The following is a 24,060-nucleotide window of genomic DNA, read 5'->3' on the forward strand; positions in this document are numbered from 1 at the left end:
CAGATAAAAAAAAATGCTTGACAATCGCCGAAGACTAAATCGAAACAAATATAAAAATCACAGAAGATCTTCTTGATCAATATACAAGTTTCAATTTCTTTTAGCACACGGATCTGAAACCGACATGAATAATCGCCCACTAAGTTTATTTTATTTCTTGCAACCAATACCTCAATAGAGCCTATTAGTCAAATCTTCCCAAGCATCATGCATGCATTCATACGATCGCATATAATACATACACACTTGAGAAGAAGCGAAGAAACAAAACCATAAGATTAAAGATGAAAACAGATATACAAAAACGTCCAAAGATTCAAACCGGATAAGGAGTATGGCATGCAACTGGTTACAAAATCCTTAGCCTTCCATCTTGACAAGAACAATGGAGAAAAGGAAAATCGGCTACTGTTCACATGAGAAAGGAATTCATCCTCTAATGGCCTTTTAATGTGCTTAAATAGAGCTTAGGGAGGAAACCCTAGGTTACTGAAACTTCACATCTGATTTCGAATAGGATAACGTGCGTTCTGGGCTTCGTCCCCTTCATAAAAATTGTAGATCAGGAAGAGTAGATGAATTTTGGATTTTTAATCACTTGATTTCGATATCGGACGCCCAAGTTATGGCCTTTTAAAGATTCAGCGTCTGTGCAGCTTTCCTAATTTGACCCAACTTTTCAACCCCAACTTTGAAGCGATGTTTGGAGGCCCAAACGAACTTGGATTTGGACAAATCATACCATTACAGAAAGCCCAATAAGTCCTCTACAATGTCTCTGAAGACATCATTCACGTTCTGGGATTATAACTTGGCCAAAAATTTGAAAGAAGCACAGAAGGTCAAATCTGCCAGCACACTTTTGCTTCTTTGTCTCCAATCTCCTTGTTTTCCTTCTTGCCATCAAAATTCCTTATGACGCAGGAAGCTCAAATCTGTCTAAAATAAAATAAAATAGTGTGAAGCTCAATTCCTAAAAAAAAAATAAAATAAAACAAAATCAAGATGAATGAAATGACACAATTAACGTGCAAAAAGACTAAATATGAGGGCTAAATAATATGAAAGTATGTGCTCTATCAAGGTATAGCTAATCCGGGAAGGGGTTAGTGGAACATCCCTATGTTGGGGAGATAGGCAAGCAAGTATGAGGGAATGGAGTTGTTCCCTTAGAGGTGGTGTGCTAGGGGTTGTGTTCTTGAACTAGGGTGAGCTAAGGTTGAAATTAGCTCGAAGCCCAAGGAAGGGAGTCGTCAACGGGTTGTATGATGAGCTCCAGGAAGGGAGTAAGATAATGTTGCTTCCAGTGAGGCTCTAGGTGGAGCGAGCGTGTTAAGCATATGCCTGTCATGGCTAGGGTATGCATGACGTTAGTAGCTTGCAGAAAGGCTCCAGTGGGAGTCAAGCGTGAGTGGTGCTACTTGTATGGCCAAGGTAAGCATGACGTTGGTAGCTTGCAAAAAGGCTTCGAGAGGAATCAGGTGTGAGTGATGCATGAGGGATGCATATGGTGCCATGTGCCATGAGGGATCCAAAACGGTTAACCAAAAATGATGTAGAAGCAATTGATAGAGCGCATATTTTCATATTATTTAGCCCTCATATTTAGTCTTTTTGCACGTTCGTTGTGTCATTTTATTCATCTTGATTTTGTTTTATTTTATTTTATAGGAATTGAGCTTCACACTATTTTATTTTATTTTGGGCAGAAGAGAAACAAGGAGATTGGAGACAATGTGCTGACAGATTTGACCTTCTGTGCTTCTTTCAAATTTTTGGCCAAGATATAATCCCAGAACGTGAATGATGTCTTCAGAGATATTGCAGAGGATTTCTTGGGCTTTCTGGAATGATAAGGTTTACCCAAATCCGAGTTCGTTTGGGCCTCCAAACATCGCTTCAAAGTCAGGACCAGAAAGTTGGGTCAAATTAGGAAAGCTGCACAGATGCTGAATCTTTAAAAGGTCATAACTTGGGCGTCTGATATCCAAATCAAGTGATTTAAAAGCCCAAATTCATCTACTCTTCCTGATATACAATTTTGATGAAGGAGCCGAAGCCCATAACGCACTTTATCCTATTCGAAATCGACTGTGAAGTTGCGGTAACCTAGGGTTTCCTCCCTAAGCTCTATTTAAGCACATTAAGTGGCCGATTTTGGAGGAATTCTCAGGATTTCAACCAAGAAGATGGAAGGCTAATTCGCTTGTAATTTGCTACATTCTTGTACCCCTTGCTCGATTTGAGTCTCGGTCATATTGTTGAATCCGGTTTGGAACTCGATTTTCATGTTTTTATTGATGATTCTGTTTCTTTTCCTTCTCTAAGTCTATGTATGTTTCTTTTATACGGTTGTGTGAATGCATGCATGATCTTTGGATGGGTTTAATTGATGTACTCGGTTGAGGCTTTGATTAAAAAGAAACGGTATATTTGTATGAGCGATTGCTCGATTGGATTTAATCTTTTACGGTTGTAGAAGAGTTTTTTTAAATCAAAAGAAAATCAAACCAAACAGATTGCTTTTATAAATGAGACGAGGATTACCGTGGCAAAGAGGTAGGGTTTGTAGCGAGTTACGTTTTAGTTCATCTTTGTTTTATTCTTGAACGTTTTTAATTCTGGTTTTCATCACACACCCCCATTTAGTCTTGTTTTGATAGATCCGTTTGAGGTTCGTTGGGAGACGACTTTGGGTTGCACCCTTACTGCAAATCAAAATCATTATTCATTTAATCTATCGGTGTTCGACAGCCCGATCAGCAATCAACCAAACACAGCCAAGAGCAAGCATAAAAACGGTTAACATGATTGGAAAAATGATAAACTTTTTTTTTTTAAAACGGCTTGACTCCTTTTAAAAAATGGTTGACTCCTTAGCCTTAGATTTTAAAACATGGCTTTGACAGCTTTGGCTACAAAATGAGTTTTCTTGACTATAAAATATTTCGACACTTCTTAACCCATTTAATTTCAACCAAATACCCAAAATTCATTTCAAAATGAATATTTTCCATTTCCAAATATAAACTTTAATTCATTTTCAAATGCCAAGAATATAAAGTCTTTCATCATCAAAACATTAACAAATGTAGAACAACTTTCTCACTAAGGATTTTGAAAACATCCACCGAGGGATTTTAGCTTTTAGGGATCAACTATAACTCATACATAGTTTTTGCAGGTTTAACTGAAACCTCAACTTTTCATGGGCTAAGTAGGAACCCTAGCATTTATAAGAATAGTAGTAGCCTATGTTTTTGTAGGCTAAGCAGTAACTTCTATTTTTAAAGAACAAAGCAACACCTCAACATACCTTTTAAAGGCTAAGGTAGAACCCTTACACATACTTATTAGAAGATAAAAGAGAAAATAAGCTCATAACAAGAATTACCCTTAAAGAATAGGAAATACAACACATGAGGGAATAGACAAGAGAAATGAGAAGAATATGAATAATAAAGCACTCCACTTTCTTGTTCCTGATTTCTGGTTCAAGAAAATCTACATGAGGCTTAACTAGAAGATGGCTTGAAGTTAAGGAATATGAGCATGGAGGGTTGTCACTCAAGTAACATGGTTTGGCCTAAAAACAAATTCATCTTGGTTGTGTCCGGGTCTAGGTTAGCTCGACATTGTCTTATGCTCACTTAACAACTACAGTTTGATCTTGAGCAGCACTTGGCCTTTTATAGAAGCTATTCAGCACTTGTTATCTGTACATACTCACAACTTCTTTTGATTTGAGTGATAATAGTCAAATTAGTTAGGAAAGATATGTATGATATAAAGATAAAGCATTTTGCACATATACATAAACATATTTATCATTCTTTTATAAAAGAACATAATTAGATTTCTTAAAATAAGGAGATAAGGTTCAAACGGTCAAGAACAATCATTTCTTTCTCTTTTGAGTAACGACTATATTTTTCAAAATATGTCAGTTTATACTCGACTATCGTATAGGCTTGCTCAACTATTATAACATCTTATTCAATTGGATTTTTCATGTAATCGATTATGTAGCAGGCTTACTCGAGTATGACCAAGTTATTACTTGACTAACTAAAAAGCTACAGAAATTTGCATTACTCACTTGATTACAAGGCTAAGATTACTCCACTAATAGAAAAATTTACTCAAGTTCAAACACTTGATACTCAATTAACTTTAAGCCTAGAGACTTAACCAACATCCAACCTATCTTCACTCGTCTAACACATATATTTACTCAATTAATAAAATACATTAGTCGATTTGAAAAATAAGCTTCACTCAAGTAAAAAGATGCTCAGATTTATATAGCTTTGAAGATACTCGATTATTTAGAAAAGCTCACTCAAGTGATGAAAGATCCTTACTCGAATTCAAAAGAACCATACTCGATTTATTTAAGATAATAGAAATTTGCACAACATACTCGAGTAGGAACTTATGATAGTCAATTGGACTAATTCATATACTCGATTGTTTTTTTGAAAGAATGCTGAGCAATACTTGATTGAGTTTTATCATAGAGTTTTTTCATACTGAGTCGATTTTCATAAAAGTTTTCTCACAAGCTTTATAACATAGTCGACTAATAGACAAATATACTCAACTATTTTGAAGAGATATATGAGTATGAAATTTTCAATCTAAGAGAAAAATAAAATATTTTGGAAATCATCAATAAACAAAATTTATTAAAAAAATTTTTGATCATCAAAATATTTTCTCAATAAATCAAAATACAAAATTTTCAACAATATCATATATTTATTTGATTTGATTGATTGATTTAGGGGTTGTGTTATCTCTCCATCTATATTGGAGCTGAGAGAAGGAGAGACAGCTGATTGATGGTATTGATGTGTTGGTTTTGATGGTTGACTAAACTTATTCATTTATACATATATGAAAATAAAATAAAATTTAATTTCAAACTATTTTAACAAGTTATCTTATTCAAATTAAATCAAAGTAAATCAAAAACAATCTTTCATATTTATATCATAACAAAATTATCATATGAGCTTTTCAAATGTTTAAAGACCTGTCGACTGGTGAGAGAAGCCTGTCGATCGGTTGCTTTAAAATGTCAAGTTGTCGACTTGTTAAGCCATAGGCTGTCAACCAGATAAATAACATGCTCTCAGTTGTTTCCTGTCGACCGCCTCTGCATGTTAATCTATCGACCGGTTTTAAGAACCTGTTGACTATTTTTCTTTACCTGTCTACCGATGTTCAAAATTTTCAATTGATCCTGTCGACCAGCTATATGAAGTTGTCGACTAGCTTGTCACAGACAGCTTTTAACGGCTAGTGACCACCACTCTCAAGTGTTCTCTCATCTTGCAACATAATGATTTCAAGTTCTGTCTTTCAAGCCTCTATAAATGCAAGTCAAGAAGAAGAATTTGAATGACTGAAGAAAACTATCAACTAGCTCCCAAGTGCTCTTCAATCGTGCTTCAATTGTGTCCTAAATCTCTTGCTCTCAAGGTTTGTATTTTATTTGTTTCAAAGCATAATTTGTAGTCTTGTATTTATTCTTGATTACATTGTACCTAAGTGGGAAAACTAATCTCTTGTATCATTTCTTATGTTCATAGCTTGTATAGTTAGAGGACCTATTTGTCAAAGTAGAGGGTTTTGTTACCTAGGTGTGCTAGAGGGTTTGCTTATTTAAACAAGAGGTTTGTATCTTCCTAGCTTAATGCTAGAGGGCCTATCCGGAGTGATAGGAGAGTTATAGTGTTTTGTTTGAAAATCCTTAGTGAGGAGCTAAGGTAGTGGATTAGGCTTAATTAAGCCGAACTACTATAAATCCTTGCGTTCTTGTGTGCTTGTGGTCTTTTCATTTTATCTTTTCAAGCATTCCTTTTATTTTTCTCATGTTTCACATATTTATATTGCTCATTGTGCTATTTTAAGGTCTTGAGTTTTAATCAAAGCTGTGGTCTTCTCAAACAACATATATATTTTCCAAAAGATTTTTTTTAATATACCAATTCACCCATTTTCTTGGTGTGTGCCATAACATTTCTATTCTAACAACAGCATGGTGTGCTTGCCTCTATATTTTACATATATATATATATATATATTGATGTGCTTGGTGGGTCAAACAGACGAACGTAATGAGAGGAAGAAGACAAAAGAAGGGGCGTTATGGGAAACGAGAGAGATTGGGGCAAATTGAGATTGCTTTTAACCTTAATAATAATATTATTGTTATTCTCATAATATATATATATATATTTATATTATATACGTATTAGCAGTCGAAGGGGGGAGAACAATTCTCCCCTTTCAATTTATCTCCTATAGGTGTGTTCGACTCCTACCCTTGTGTAAAATTAATTACTCTAAAGACACATTCATAAGAGGGTCACACTCGCCAACGTATGAGGTTTATGTAATATAGAATTTAAAACTGATAAGTACTGGTCATATCCACAAGGAAGTCAATTATTAAAAGAAAATAAAGATAGTGTATAAAAGTAAATTGTAATGTAGTCTGATGTGATATAGGGAAAATTGAGATAGTGAATTAACATTGAAAATAAAACATCTTGGAACAAGATAATTTCAGTGCCGATCCATTCATTCCCTAAGCAAGCATAAAATTATAGTATCATCGAATTTGAAAATTAAATTATAGAATTTTGCTATTAATTACACTTTGGGATGATGATGGTTTTATTTCTAGTATCTTCCATACATAGCATGAGAAGATCTAACTTAAGTAATCATTATAAACAAAATGCAAGTATATTACATTTAGACTTGGGTATGGTATGGTGGTATTCTTGGTATTAGAGCTCCAAGTTAGGTATATACCCCAATTCAAATCTAAATATTTTGGTAAAAATTCTTTATCTAATTTCAAAACTTCAACTAAGCAATGGAGTTCGACCTGCTCGGGTTATTCATGGTATCAGACACTGTCCTTAGCTTGGACCAAGACTTACTTAGCTGCACGTCTCCATTTAAAAATTAACTAAAAGAAATTAAATGGTAAAAATTAAAATTACAGAAATTAAAGTGCTGAAACTAAATTACAGAAATTAAAAGACAGAATTTAAAGGGCAAAAAATTAATTACAGTAAATTGTAAAGCAATAACAAAAATTAATAACACAATGTAAATATCATCAGAAAATAAAAGAAACAGAATGAAATTTCTAAACAGTAGAGAATTTAAAGTTACTGAAATTAAAGCGAAAACAGTAATCCTACATAAATTAATCAAGAGGAAATCAACTAAAAGCAATTAAATGAACATAAATCTGATGAAATACTGTGCGATTGCTTTCTTTCTCACTGTGGCCGTGAATCTCCCTCGCCAGCACACTATTCTTCTTTCTCGCTCACCGTGCGTCCCTTTCCTGTGCTGTCCGAGAGAAATCCTCAGCGCTGCCCCCTTATTCTGGACAGAAATGGCGGATGGGGGCCTTCCGGCTGTGTCTGTTGTATGCGTGTATATATATGTACATCACCAGCTGAAATGCCCCTTGATTTAATGAAGAATTACCGGCGAAGGGACCGCATGTTTGATGCTGCCGTGCGTAAGTTGAGCTGGGCTTTCATGGGCTTCAAATTTGGACATGATTTGGGCTTTGCGGCCTTCAATTCTGCTTCTATAATGTGGGCCCTCAAATGGTGCACGTAGCTGGGCCTCCAATTGGCTGGGCTTTAAATAACATTCCTCAAACTTCAATTACCCATGATTTGGACTTCAAGCATGGCTGCTCCCGCTGCAAGCATGAAATTCAATATATGAATTATTATATTATATATTATGTATATATTTATATAATACATTATACGGTATATTATATACTTATATATTATATATATGCTTTATGCATGCATTTTATTGAGTATATGTATTATGTTATAATATATATTATATTTATTTTTTTTTATTTTATAATTATTATAAATTTTTTATTTTATATATTTTATATTAATTTTTTTAAGCCTACACGTAATTACAAAATGCATATTAATATTCAATTTAAACCAATTTTAAGATCAAAATAAAGGTGAAATTATAACAATTTTTTTATAAAATTGACCGCTAATTAAGGTGCAATCATGCGCTTGCAACCAGCTCACTACCCCACCTGCTCAATGTCCTTTCTTTCTTTCAATTTGACTTTCCTCCCTCTCGCAAGCCTTTTGTCAATTTGCTTTTTACAAAAGTAATTTTAACTTTTCAAATTGCTTGCCTCCATTGTCTTAGAAACCCATTCTTTCTTTCTTATTTCCTCTCATCTCTCCCCTTCCCTTCCCTTCCTTTTGCTGCTTGTTCATTCATCTTCTTCTCCAACAAAGAGGTAACCTGTCTATGCTTATTCTATTCCTCTTCTTCTCATTCCGGCATTCAGCAAGGACAACCAATGGCAACTTCTCTTCCTTTGGTTGCGACTTGCAACCAACACCTATTGTCCATCTTCTCTGACCGACTAACGTGTGACCTTCGCACCTACTACCATTCACCTTCTCCAGTGAAGGTGACTGCTAGCCATTTGCCTTCTCTCTGACTGGATGCTTGCAACACAAACCCATTTACTGTCTACTCCTACAACTTCAAGCCTTTGCCAAACTTCTTGATAAACTGAGCCTGAGCTCTATTCACATGAATCGAGCTCAATTTTGAGGCTAGCCTTTAAGGTGTGAATCAAGCTCGAGCTCGAGCCTATATGCTTACTCACCAAGCTGAAACTGAGTTCTGTGAAATTCAGCTCGATTGCAACCCTAGTCATATCTTATTATTGTTAGCTCTCACATCTAATTTGGAAACCCCAATGTCATTGACATGGAACTTAAACTTTATTCTCAAACCTTCCAAATCCACACATATCTTAACTATTACTATTGTAAATGGAATGAATTAATTTGGGTCCAAATTGCTAAGTGACTTGAATTAATCCTAGTTATATATTTTTTGATCAAATAATCCCAATTATATATGGTTTTTAGGAATTTGGATTTTACATATATATAGTTTGCACAACCTATCTTTAAATGCCCATAACTTCTAAACTCGGAACAGTTATAGGCGCTGTAAGATATTGTTGGATAGCTTATTCGAAAACCTACAATGTGGCTAAGCAACTAGATTGTTTAGGGGTCATTTCAGGCTTCAAAATCCATCAAAGTCGTCCGTTTTGGACCGCTTTTATGTATTTGCATTATATTTTAGTTAATAATTTGTTTCCATGTTACTGTTTTCGATCCTTGATGTGTCATGTAGTATTGTAATTAATATATCTAAAATATGTCATAATTAAAATATTATATATATATATTAAATTTTAAATATTCGTGGGTGTTAAATTAAACGTATAATTTATTAATTTATTTACAATTATATATACTAATTTATTTACATATATATATAAATTAAATGTGAAATTTATTAAAATATTATATATATTTAATAACAACTAAAAACTAAAATTGTTATATATATAACCGTAATTATTATTTTATAGTAATTATTATATATATAATTTTACTTTTAGTGGCGGCTGCTATAGGCTACCACTGTATGAATTTTTGGGTGGGAAAGCAAATTGAAGACGATGTTGTTTAGGGCAATTTTCACATGAAGCGATGTCGTTTTTAGGATGCATCTATACTACCCCTTATTCTACCTTTTCATGTTCGTGCCTCAGTACCCAATTTACAGAATCCTGACCATTTTCCTTCTTTCCATTCTACTTCCCAGAAACCCTTCTCCATTTTCGTCTCCCTTTCTCCATTTCTGGTCGTCAATTATTGGTCACTAATTGTCACTGCTTGCCAGTTGCCGTTAGCGGAAGCCTACTATTCTGTTTAGGTATGCACTGTTCTCCAGTCCATTATTCGAGCCTCAAAATTCTTTTGTTTGGCTTTTCTGTCTTATAGTTTTAAATTTTACATTTAAAAATGGGGGAAAATGAGGACATCAAAAAATTATTTTTAATGAGGAAACAAGTACACGTTAAGTTCTCAAAAATTTTGGTAGTGGTGGGGTCTGGGGGTTGTTCTATGGGCGCTGGGATGTTCTAGAAAGCAGTGTGTGTTGTCCTCGTAGTTGTGGGGTTTGTGCATTGCTTTGGGTGTTGGGGTGCTACTTTGAGGGTTGGGTGGTTCTGTTGGGTTGTAGGGGGGCCCTGCGATATACTGGTGGGGAAGGGTTGGGGTGTTATGGGTGATGTTGGTATTTGGTTGGCGTTGTAATCGTTTTGGTTTTCTTTAATAAAATCTTGCTTTGTTTATCAAAATATATATACCTTATTAGCTGACTCCAATCGACAAGCCAAATCACTCACCAAACGGAAAATCCCATCTCCAATGCTGCTCATCATTGCCAAAATTACTCGCCAAAATTTTGGCGAAACTCAAAACCCTCACTAGATTTGGCGAACGAAATTGACCAACCCACCCTTACCATTTCTCCCCCCACAAATGCCATCAACACCGAAAGAGGCTCAACTAGAGGCTGTAGAAGACGAAATCAGCTAGAGAACGAAGGCTGCAGACACGTTGACCAGTGGATTTAGAGAAGAGGAGTTATAGATGCGGTGAAAGATGAAGTCAAGGTGACAACCACCAGATCTGATAGAGGTTGCAAGTAGTAGAAGGGGAGGCGGACCAACGAAAGTGCTATTGGTGCCAACGAGTAGAACGAGCGTCCACTTGCTATTCTTCATCTCGCACAAATTTGGGTTTGTGATTTTGGGGAATTATTTATTTATTTGTGTATTGGATGAGTGATATTATGTATTTGTGTATTTGATTATTGATTTGTATACTTTATTATTGATATTGTGTATGTGCGTATTTGATTTTTTTGTGTATTTGATTATTGATATTGTGTATGGGCTATTCATTATCTTGCTATGGTGCATGGTACCTGTGAGTGACAAGCTTATAATCACTCCCTTCGAGTGGTGGGTGATCGCCTCAATTTAGTGATTGGTAAATGTTGTGTTTATGTGTTTCTTTGTCCATTATATTTAGAATATTTGTCTAATTGATGTTCAACAACTTTTATAAATTTTAAATCAACATGTACCTTACATCATTTTGTAGTTTCATTTGTTAGTTTTTTGAATAGAAATCTATTTTTTTATTAATATTTATTTTTAATTTAGTGTGATGGATAGGTGATATGCCTTGCAAACTTAGAGAGTCACGGGACCTAAAAGAGTCACGAGACACGGACATGAAGCCCAAAGGGCAAACGGGTTGCAAGAGATCAATGAAACAAGCCAAAGAGGCAAGAGGTCAAGCCGAGACCAAGTGGGAAGGACTCACTTGGTCATAACCGAGTAGGTGTGGCACTGCTTTCATTTTTTAGGCATAACTCTCTCGTTCGAGCTTTGATTGAAGTGATTCAAAATCCTATCAAAATATAAGAGAATTATCTAAAACTTTCATGTTTTGAATTTTAAGAGATACTGGCTGTATCAAGGTTGAAATTAGCTGAGACCAAGTGGGGAGGACTCACTCGGTCATGATAAAGTTGGTGTGGCATTGCTTTGGGTTTTTGGGAATAACTCTCTTGACTAAGCTCTGATTGAGATAATTCAAAATCCCATGGAAAGATAAGATAAATATCTAGAACTTTCATGTTTTGAGTTTTGAGAGATACAAGCTTAATCAAGGTTGAAATCGGGCTTGAAGTTGATGTACCTGCGTTGTTAACATTAAGGCATGGGAACCACTCAAGATCGAAGCAAGACAAAAGGCAAAAACGTCGCTAAAAGCCAAGTGGATGAAGACCCACTCGGTCATAACCAAGTGAGTATAACCCATGGGGGACAAATCCCCCTTCTCTTTTTATGACTCACTCGATCATGACCGAGTGGGTATTGAGATCACTCTCTCCCTCTTATTGCCTTATGTAGCGACTCAAGACATGAAGCGACAAGGACACTCACTCGGTCATGACTAAGTGAGTGTCACTCACACACCCTCAGATGGGCTCCGAGACTCTTAGATGGTCCACGAAATCCTCGGGATAGGCCGCGAGACTCTCGGCACGGTCGCCATGCATCTCCCCTCTCTCTCATCTATAAATAAGAGGTTACACCTCTGACCTTTAGTACGAACTCTTGGGCCCTCTTAGTATGTTTTGGCATTCTTTCTCTCAAGAATTGACTTAGGCATAGGAGGGTTTGCATGGGGACACCCCACCGATGCCCTTAACAGTGCTCTCGTTTTGTAGACTCACTCGGTCACCCATTCATCAAACTCACTCGGTCATCAGACTCTTTCGTTCATCAAACTCACTCAGTCATCAAACTCTTTCATTCATCAGACTACTTCAATCATCAGACTCTCCTATTCATCAAACTCACTCGATCATTAGACTCTCCCATTCAAAAGACTCACTTAGTCATTAGACTCTCCTGTTCATCGGACTCACTCGATTATCAGACTCTCCCGTTCATCAGACTCACTCGATCATCAGACTTACTACAAAAAAATCAGCATTTAGCGGCGGTTCACGTAATTTAGCGGCGGTTTTAAAAACTGTCGTTAAATCAAGCGTCGTGAAGCATTTAGCGGCAGTTTTCAGCAACCGCTGGAATAATCGCTGCTAAGTAACATTTTTTGCGACGGTTTAAAAACTGCCACTAATAATTTTTTAATTTTAGCGGCAGTTTTGAAACCGTCGCAAAAATAAAAAAAAAATTATTTTTTAAATTTTAGCGGGCTCGGCCGCGCGCTGGCCCCAGCCCTCCTCCGCGCGCCACGTGGCCTTGCTATTGGAAATTAAATCAAGCCCTTCCCCTCCCCAAGTTTCGATTCCTAGACCTCCACACATGCATGCGCGAACCGCTTGATCTGCGAAGCACCCTTGTATTATGTGCGCACATATAATTTATATACTAATACAATCATTATTTTATAAAATTATATTTTATATATTTTAATATAAATTAACAAACATTAATTAGTTCATTATTTTTAAAAATAATAAAGGAATAAATTAAAAATAAATTAATTGAGTTAAATTAAACAAATTAATTCATTAAAAAATAAAAAGAAGATTTTATATATTTTTAAAAAATTATTAAAATTTTGCTAAATTTCTTTTTATTTTTTAAATTAAATTTTTTAATGAATTTTGTGATTAATTTAAATTAAATTTTAAATTTATTTTTAAGATTTATATTTTTATTAATTTAATTTTAAATTATTTTCTTAAGGAATTTTTAATTTTTTAATGAATTTACAACAAATGTTAATTTAAATTTAATATTAGATTATTTAATTATTCTTTGAATTTAGCGGCGATTCTTAAAAATCGTCGCAATTATTAATTTAATTTTAATTTTTAATTTTATTCTTTAATTTTAATTATTTTATTATTTAATTAATTTTGAATTTAGCGACGGTTTTTGAAAACCGTTGCGAATATTGATTTAATTTTATTATTTTAATTTTAATTATTTTATTATTTAATTAATTTTGAATTTAGCGACGGTTTCTCAAAACTGTCGCTAAATTAAAATTTTTATCGAATTTTGCGGGGATTTGAAAAAAACTGTCGCGAAATTTAATTTAATTTTTTAATTATTTTGTTAATTTACCGGTTTTAAAAAAACTGTCGCGAAAAATGTCTTAGTGAATTTTGCGACGGTTTTTGGAAACCGCCGCAAAAAACGTTTGTTCCGGCGGTTTGAAAACGGCCGCAAAAGACGATATTTTGCGGCGATTTTTTGAACCGCTGCAAAAAAATCGCCGCAAAAAATCATTTTTTTTGTAGTGACTCTCCTATTCATCAGACTCACTCGGTCATCAGACTCTCTTGGTCGTCGGACTCTCTCGGTCCTAAGACTCTCAGCGCATTGGTGATGGGACTCTCACCGCACGTTAGGGACAAGACTCTCAGCGCACCTTGGGGATGAGACTCTCAGAGCGTATTGGTGAAGAGACTCTCAGCACACATTGGTGAAGAAACTCTCGGCGCACATTGGTGACGAGACTCTCAGCGCACATTAGTGATGAGATTCTTGATGTTTTACTCTTGTGATTAGTTTTCGTGATGAATAACAACATTTGGTTTTGTTTGTTTCGATCCCCAAGTCATGAGTCAAGTTTATGGTTTTTAACAAAAATCAATTTCAAGTACCTATGTGAAAATGAAAACCGAATGATTACCTATGTGAAAATGAAAATCGAATGATCTATAATTTTTTCTAAGTTTGGAAGATTAGTACATTATAAAGAGACATATATGAAAATGTTTTCATTTTGAAAAACTATCTCCCGATTATTTGATATCTAATATTCATTGTTGTTAAAAGGATTTTTAATGAATTTTTCAAGAAATAGAAGGTACGTATTTTGGGAGTAGTGAAATTGCTAAATCTTGAATTTATACTAAAACCAAAATTCTACTTTCTTATTGGTTTGGTTTTTGATTTTTTAGATATTTTTATTGAATCCAAATGGGGGGTACTTTCTTATTTACATTTATGTTGTGGATTGTATCATCAAACTAAAGAAATGTAAATATGTTGTGGATTGTATCATCAAAGCAAAGTTAATAGCATCAGTGAATTTTTATCTTGGCAAACTGTCAACAGTTTGTTTCAAGATGTCGACAGCTTTATAAAACTGTCAATAGTTTAATAGAAACTTTCGATAGTTTCAAACATTGCTCTTTGTATCTAAATGTCGACAGTTCTTCAATACTGTCGACAATTCTTCATCAAATGTCGACAGTTCTTCATCAAATGTCGATAGTTTATGTCCCAAACAACTTCCAACAACTAGATTCTCCACTGTTCAAGTCTTCAACGGCTATATTTTTGAATGAGCTCGAGATGCTCTATAAATAGAGATCAAATGGGTGATTAAAAGCAACCAAGAGATTACATTTCAAGCTTCCAAGTGCTTACTCTATTGTGTGCTTTATTGCTGATTTTATTTCTCTCCAAAAAGGCTTTGTGCTTATCTTTGTAAATTTATCTTCAAGCCTTGTTGTATTATTGATAGAATTTGTAACTAAGAGTGATAACTCTTAGATCCTTTCTTATCTTATATTACTTTGTAAAATTCCTAGCTTGTTGTGCTAGAGGACTTGCTTATTGAAGCAAGGGGTTGAAATACCTAGCTCAGTGCTAGAGGGCTTGCTTGGTTACACAAGATATTGTATCTATCTAGCTTGTTGCTAGAGGGCCTATCCGGAGAGATAAGAGGTTTTTAGTGGATTAGGCTTAGTTTAAGCCGAACCACTATATATCGTTGTGCCTTTTATTTGCTTGTGCTCTTTGTTTCATTTATTGTTCCAAGCATTTCATTAATCCTCACTTACACTAAAATCTCATTTTTCATCAAAAATATTTTCAAATTTCAATCAAATTTTTATAACAACCCAATTCACCCCTCTCTTGGTGTTGGTGTCATTGCTATTCAAACCTAACAATTGGTATTAGAGCCTTGCTCCTTGTTTTTAGGTCTAACAACCTAAGGAGAGATCCATGGCTCTTAAGGAAGGTTATCCTACTAATGTGGCACCTTATTTTGATGGCTCATACTATGAACATTGGAAAATAAGAATTTGTGTTTTCATGACATTCATTGATTGCTATTTGTGGAATATTTTGAAAAATGGTTTTGTTTCAAAACCAAGGTTGGAATGGGATGATCATGACAAAAAGAATTTTTCTTTAAATATTAGAGCTATGCATATTTTACAACATGCCTTAAATGATGATATTTATGATAAAGTTTCTAAGTGCTCAAAGGCTAAAGATATATTGAATACTCTTGATTCAATCTATCTTACTAATCAATCTTGTGAGATTGTTGATGAAAACTTACAGGTTGAAAATCCGTTGAATCATCATCAAAGAGAGGAGGAAGAAAACTCAAATCCCATTACGTGCTTCATAGCTCAAAAAGAAGAGGTAATCTCTACTTCTACTTATGATATTGATGAATGTGTTGATATTGAGAATTATTTTTCAAAAGAAGAGTTATTACATGCTTTTGATGAATTGTGTGATAATTTTGAAAAACAATGTTTGAAAAACAAAACTCTTCAAAAACAATTGGATTTATTGTTAAATGAATTGGAAACTTTAAAATCAAAGAATGAATACTTGCTTGTTTCTAATAAAAAATTGTTAATGGAAAATGATTTGAAAGAAACTAAATTGAAATCTGCTAATGATGCTTTAAATGAGAAACCTATTTTAAATAGAAAGATTTCAAATTCATATGATCATGACAAAGGTGTTCAAAATTCTTATAGTTAAAGAACTAATATTAAGAGCTCATTTTACACACCTCTCATGACATTAAATGTTTTCATTGTTGTAAATTTGGCCACATTGCATCTTGTTACCCTTTTAAAAGGAAATCATCTAGTGGTCCAAAAATGGAATGGATTCCTAAGGGAACTAAGATATCTAATATTTCTTATGCTAAACCCCAAGAATCCAAGTATATTTTGAAACCTAAAAATTCTCATTTTAAGAGTGTTGTTGCCAAAATACAACAATCTATTTTTACTTGGGGGCAGACGTAAAAGTCTTGGGAGTCGTGCCTTTATTGATGAGAATCTTAACGAGCAACTGGATTTGGTAGAGATCCAGATCTGGTAATCCAACAGAGCTAATGGTCTAACATGGCTGATGATTTGGTGGGCTGATGATCTGGTGATCTGGTGGGATGATGATCTGGTGGCCCAAGATAACCGAGTGACCTGAGGTGATGAGTGGCCTTGGATGACCGAGTGACCTGAGCGACGAGTGGCCTTGGATAACTGAGTGACCTGAGGCGACGAGTGACCTTTGATGACCGAGTGACCTGAGATGACGAGTGCCTTCGATGATTGAGTGACCTGAGGTGACGAGTGGCCTTCGATGACCAAGTGACCTGAGGCGACGAGTGGCCTTGGATGACCCAGTGACTTGAGGCGACGAGTGGCCTTGGATGACCGAGTGACCTGAGGCGACGAGTCGCCTACGATGACCGAGTGACCTGAGGCGACGAGTGGCCTACAAAACGAGAGCACCATTAGGACATGGGTGGGGGTCCCCGAGCAAACCCTCTGATGCTTAAGTCAGATCTTGAGAGAAAGAGAGGGGCCTTGTATTTATAGCGAAAGGTGAGGGAGGCCTCACGATATTCTCGGCGAGAATCTTGCCACCCATTCCAAAGATCTCGTGGCCTATTCCGAGGATTTCGGAGCTCACTCGGCTGAGCGTCTGATGATGAGAGGGGGGTCCAGTCGGTTGAAACAAGTGGATCGCCAAAGAAATGGAAAAGCCGGGGGGTCACTCGACATGACCGAGTGACCCCCCACTCGGGGGCCGAGTGGCCACTAGACACAACCGAGTGGACCCCCACTCGGTTGTGCCGAGGAGGGGTGTGGCCACTTGGCTAACCGAGCGGCCCTCCACTCGGCTAACTGAGTGGCACCCCACTCGGTTAGGCCAAGTGGGGGTGTCCACTCGACCTAATCGAGTGGCCACCCACTCGGCATAGCCGAGTGGGTTTTCTTCGACCCCTTACCTTTGCTTTCTCCCATCAAATTGGGGCCCACGTTTGATAGGATATCCGTTTCACCTTCCCAGGTACATCAAAGAGGAATGTGCATAAGGATAAAATGAAAACAAATTTCAAACAAAAATCCTTTGGTTCACATTCTAACTATTGGTATCATGTTAAACACAAAGAGATTAAAGTAATATAAAATCTATATAAACACATATTTAGGTAGAAAAAATAGCATAAGGTTAAGATAAAAATACATATACAATTAAGCCCTATCAGGAAATAACCTTCCATGGCCGACCTGCCACTTATGACCATGGGGAGTTCGAGGAAATGGGTCGGATAAGCTTCTGGGTTGGGCCTAGGCCGACAATTGGGCACGAGGTGGCCGGATTTTGAAGATTTCTGACCAAGCTTTTTGGTCAAAATGTCAAGGAAGTTTTTTGGTTGGGTGTTGGTGTTTTCAGGTCGATCTAAGGTAGGTAGAAGCTCTAAGGGCTTTGGGTTGGTCGAGCATGAGCATTGGAGGCTCGAAATCACCTATAAATAAAGGTATTTGGAGATGCTGAAATGAGGAAGAAAATTAAACTCTCAGATTCGATAGTTTGGTAAAAAATTGAGGGTAACAGATAAGGGATTTTTGTTCCCCATGTTCATAGGATCATTTCTAGAAAATTTGAGTAATTTTCGTTGAGAAATGAGGGAGATATGAAGCTTCGTCGAAAAAATGAGCTTCATCGGAAAATCAATTTGAGCAGTTAAAAAATAACTCCAATAAAGGTGTTTGAAGCTATAATCCTGTAGAGGATGAAGAGAGAAAGGCATAGGTTCAAACGGGAGGCAAAACGGAGCTCAAACGAAGGAGAAATCGCGAAAAGACCAGGTCATATCTGAACTCGACGGAAGCTAGAGGTTGAAGAAGATCGGCGCATGTAGTGCACGCATGGGAAGCCATGCGGCGGGGTGTGAGGGCACGTAAGTGGCCGAAAAAATCTCTAAATTCCTAAAAAATTGAGATTTAGAGGGTTGTGCAAAAACTTTTGGTTTTGGCCTTTCCGATTTCTTGGTTTCCACAATGACCAACCTCATTTTGCATGCGAACAAAGTTTTAAGGTAAGTGCTGGAATTTTCTTTTAAATTTCTTACAATATTATGAATTGTTGTGGAAAAAGATTGGAGAAAATAGTTAAGAAAGTATTTATTTGGAATTTTAGAGAGGAAAATGGGAGAAAAATGGTGGAAAATATGAAGAAATTGAAGTATTTATATATTCTATGAATAAATATGATTTATAGGATTGTTGTGCTCGAGATTAAGTGATTTGTGCAACTTTTGAGGTTTTACACTAAAATTGAGGTCGGGCACGCAAATCGAGGCAGTGCACATTTTTAAGGTATTTCAAACTTCGTGCTAAAAGTGAGTGGTCTTGTCCCGAAAGCTTATATATGATATGATTGCTTATATTATGCATGCTATTCATGGAAATTATGATCATTTTGTCATATTGCATGGAAAGTCATGATTTTCACATGGCACAATATTATTGACATATTGATACTCGTGCATGGGATTGGGATGTCGCCCTGATAGTATAGTCGTAATTCCCCAAAGGCAATTGATGGAACAATGTTCGGATTATCCTGCAAAAGGGTCGAGATTCTGCCTAGGGTTCCTTGAGGGGCCTGTGGGCAAGGGAAGTTACACTAGGCATATGATTATTCAAGTTATTGCATCATGCATTCATGTATTTATTTTTAAACCCTCACTAGAAGATTCATCTTCTAATTGGGTTATGCCCCTGAAACATTCAAACATTCCAGTTGAGACTTGCAGCTTAGGCAAGGAAGTGGATGAGATGAGACAGCACGAGGTGATGTGTTTGATGAAGTCAGCATGTTGTTCCGATAATTTGTCTGTTCATGAAGATTCGGATATGTTACAGATGAGTTGAGAAATGGCAATGTATATTTAAGGTATCATTTGATTGCACTTGAGGTGTTTAGTTGTTATCTCTAGAAACGAATCTCCGTGGTTCCTCCCTCCTCTTCTTCTTTCAATTGCCTCACCAATCCCCCTTTTCTCAAACTGATCTCCTTCAATCCCTCTTGACAACAATTCCTTTATCCAACCAATAGAATTAAAATTTACTCAATGGAAACAACCCTTACCTCTCGGTTGTTCTCTTCCTGGAGCATTCGAATGCAGTAACCCCCTATTCGAATAAAAACGCACTGTTCTTCCTCGTGCATAACCAACTCAATCTTCGGATGGATGAAATGGATGATGAATGAGGGTTATTAGAAACAGGCAACAAGATATATAGGGAGAGTTTGGGTGGATGGATGAATGATCGCACTGATTGAGGAGGGGTTTCAATCTTTAAAGGGGGTGCGTCGATTCAGATTTCATAAATGGTTATGAAACTAACAGAAGCATCATTCGAATGATTTTGTAGTTATATGAATGATAGAGGCAGATTTGAATGGTAACTAGGCGATTCGAATGAGAGCTTGGGTCTTAGAACAATGGGCAACAGGGAATTTGAATGAGAGAGAGAGAGAGAGAGAATACGAATGTTCGCTAAAGGCTTTTAAAGGACCAGACACCTCATTCAAATGTGGAAAAATTTATTTGGATGAATTTTAAATAGTATCTTGACTTATCGAAGGATTTGATCTACTCATTCGAATACAACAGTACTTTCATTCGAATGAATTTCTCGATCATTCGAATGACTATGAGGGTCATTCGAATGAATCTGGCAGTTCGCTCACAAAGGGTTATTTGATTACAATAATCATTCGAATGAAAAAGAGCTTCATTCGAATATCTTATCCGATTAACAAGATAACAACAATTTTTTTTTTTTTTTTTTTAGACTCACACTTCCAAAGACCCAAATACCTACCACAAAGTTTAAATTCTCACAATAGGTCATCAAGATATATATATATATATATATACAAATAAGTAGGAATCGTCACAACAGTTCAAGCATACCTTTACCCCCAACTTGTTTTGCACAATTCTAAAGAAAAAGGATGTAAGGGATACTTGGATGTCTTCAAAAAAAATTCTGAACACAAAGATCCAGTTGCTTACTCAGATATTGCTGCTAGTCTTTATTGCATGTGTGGATCAGTGAGCTTGCTTCAATACTTAAATCAAAATGAAGAGTGAAAACAGTTCATGAAATCAAAATACTAAATTTTTATTTTTTATTTTTTTATGACTAACCACTACCCAATGGGTGGATCTGTAAGATCCATGTTCTCTTCCTGTTCATTCAAAGATTCATAGTAGGGTTTCAGACATTGTCCATTCACTTTGAGAACCTGACCAGATTGAAGATTTTCAATATCAAATACGCCATGAGCTGAGATGGAACGAATTTTGTAGGGCCCAATCCACTTTAACTTGAGTTTTCCAAGAAATAGATGGAGCCTTGAATCGTAAAGAAGTACATGTTGACCTATACAAAAATTCTTCCTATTAATGTGCTGGTCATGTAATTTCTTCATGTGCATCTTAGAGAACTTGGCATTCTTAAATGCCTTGTTTCTAAGTTCCTCAAGCTCATTCAGTTGCAACTTCCTGTTAAGTCCCACTTCTTCTAAACTTTCATTCATCTTCTTGATGGCCCAGTAAGCCTTGTGCTCAACCTCTACTGGCAGATGACATGGTTTTCCATAAACCAGTCGATAGGGAGACATGACTAATATGGTTTTATGTGCAGTCCTATAGGCCCAAAGAGCATCAATTAACCTCAAGAGCCAACCCTTTCGGTTGGAATTGACAGTTTTCTCTAAAATGCGCTTGATCTCCCTATTTGCCAATTCTGCCTGGGCATTGGTTTAAGGGTGGTATGGCGTTGAGACTTTATGAACTACTCCATACTTTTCATTAATTCTACCACTGGCTTGTTATAGAAATGAGAACCTCCATCACTGATGATGGCACGAGGCATACCAAACCTACTGAAACTGTTTTCCTTCAAGAATTTTACTACAATCCTGTGATCATTGGTCCTTGTTGGGATTGCCTCAACCCACTTGGAGACATAGTCTACAGCCAGTAGGATGTCTTCATGTCCAAGTGAGTTAACAAAAGGGCCCATAAAATCTATTCCCTAACAATAAAAAATTTCAAGAACTAGAATGGGTTGCAAAGGCATCATGCTCTTTTTGGTCAGACTTCCTAACCTCTGACACTTATCACATGACAAGCAAAACTGGTGTGCATCCCTAAACATAGTAGGCCAGTAAAATCCACTTTGTAGGATTTTTGCTATAGTTTTCTGGGTGGAGAAATGACCTCCACAGGCAAGGGTGTGACATAAGTTTATTACACTGTGTTACTCATATTCTAGAATGCACCTTCACAAGATCTGATCAGCACAATATTTAAACAAATATGGTTTGTCCCAAGAAAATGTTCTGACCTTCCTGAAAATTTTTTGTCTATCTAGCTTAGTCCAATGACTGGGAACTGAACTTACAGCTAAATAATTGGCTATGTCAGCATACCAAGGCGCAGAAGTCAATGTACTCATATGAAGAAGATGTTCATCAGGAAAATTATCATGAATGGGACCCTCAGTAAGATCCTGACCTGGGATTCTAGACAGATGGTTAGCTACAACATTCTCTACTCTCTTTTTATTCTTAATTTCTTTGTGAAACTCTTGGAGGAGCAGAATCCACCTAATGAGACGTGGCTTGGTGTTTTGCTTGGTGAGCAGGTATTTCAAAGCAACGTGATCTGTGTACACAATCACCTTTGATCCTACTAGGTATGACCTAAACTTATCCAATGCAAATACCATAGCCAACAGTTCTTTTTCTGTGGTAGTGTAATTTCTCTGAGCTTCATTCAAGGTTATGCTAGCATAGTAAATGACACGGGGCTTCTTCTCTTTGCTTTATCCTAGCACGGCCCCTATGGCATAATCACTTGCATCACACATTAGTTCAAAAGGTAAAGTCCAATCAAGAGGTTGTATGATGGGTGAAGAGATGAGTGCATGTTTCAGCTTCTCAAAGGCACTTTGACAATTTGAAGTCCACTCGAATGGAACATCTTGAGATAACAGACAAAACAAAGGTCTTGCTATTGTGTTAAATGAGGCGATAAATCTTCTGTAAAATCCAACATGACCAAGAAAAGATCTGATGTCCTTGACATTTCTAGGGGCTGGAAGCTTCTGAATGGCTTTAACTTTAGCTTTGTCTACTTCTAGACCCCTAGATGAGACTATGTGTCCTAAGACAATGCCTTGGTTAACCATGAAGCGGCATTTTTCCCAATTGAGCACAAGATGAGTCTCCTCACAACAAATCAAAACCTTCTCCAGATTATTTAAACATAAGTCAAAACTATTTCCATAGACAAAGAAGTCATCTATGAACACCTCCACAATATGTTCAGCCATTTCACTAAAGATACTCATCATGCACCTTTGAAATATGGCAGGAGCATTGCACAACCCAAACGACATACATTTATATGCAAATGTCCCAAAAGGGCACATGAATGTGGTTTTCTCTTGATCTTCTAGTGCTACATCAATTTGATTATATCCTGAATATCCATCCAAAAAGTAGTAGAATGCTTGACCTATTATCCTTTCAAGTGTTTGATCCAGAAATGGGAGAGGAAAATGGTCCTTCCTAGTTATGGAGTTGAGTTTTCTATAGTCTATGCACACACGCCAACCTGTTTGGAGGCAGATTGGGACTAACTCATTTTTCTCATTTTTCACCACAGTAACTCCAGACCGTTTAGGAATGACCTGAGTTGGACTAACCCATTTTGAATCAGATATTGGATAAATAATACCTGCATCCAGCAACTTGAGCACTTCTTTCCTAACCACTTCTTTCATATTGGGATTTAGTCTTCTCTGCATTTGCCTCACTGGTTTTGCATTTTCTTCTAAGAAGATCCTATGGGTGCAAATTAGAGGGCTAATTCCATGCAAGTCTGATATGGTCCATCCTAAAGCCTTTTTGTGTGCTCTCAGTACTTCTATCAACTGCACTTCTTGTTGGGTGGTTAGGCTGGAAGAAATGACTACTGGGTATTGATCGGGGCTGTCGAACACCGATAGATTAGATGAATGATGATTCGGATTTACAATAGGGGTGCAACCCAAAGTCGTCTCCCAACGAACCTCAAACGGATCTGTCAAAACAAGGCTAAACGGGGGGGAAAGTTTTTGATGAAAAACAGAAAACAAAATAAGCAAGAACACAATAAATCGAGATGCAATCAGTTGCAAACCAACCTTTTATCCCAGTTTTCATCGCCTTCTCAATAAACAATTTGTTTAGTTTTAATCCTCAAATCAAAAATCAGAAAAATCCTTTAACAACCACCAAAGATTGGAAAGAAAACCAATAAACATATTTCAGAAACCTCTTAGTTCAATCTAGCAGTTTTGATTCCCCTTATTGCACAGATTCGAGATTAATTGAAATACCATCCAAACAGGTTGTTCTTGCTTCCAGTTAAAGCCTCAACCGAGCACAAAAACCTTGGATTCTCAAACAAAGAC

At 36.3% G+C, this 24,060-nt stretch overlaps 1 long non-coding RNA gene across 1 annotated transcript; it reads right to left on the reverse strand.

Annotated features, from left to right (window-relative positions):
- Nucleotides 1–255: 255 nt before the first annotated feature.
- LOC127794185 (uncharacterized) lies at nucleotides 256–7,424 on the reverse strand. The gene is made up of 2 exons (XR_008021581.1): nucleotides 7,312–7,424; nucleotides 256–935 (listed from the first exon to the last, which is right to left on the reverse strand). It is a non-coding gene; the product is annotated as an uncharacterized LOC127794185 (long non-coding RNA).
- Nucleotides 7,425–24,060: the final 16,636 nt, after the last annotated feature.

Source organism: Diospyros lotus, chromosome 2 (genome assembly GCF_014633365.1).
Source record: "Diospyros lotus cultivar Yz01 chromosome 2, ASM1463336v1, whole genome shotgun sequence".
NCBI lineage: Eukaryota > Viridiplantae > Streptophyta > Magnoliopsida > Ericales > Ebenaceae > Diospyros > Diospyros lotus.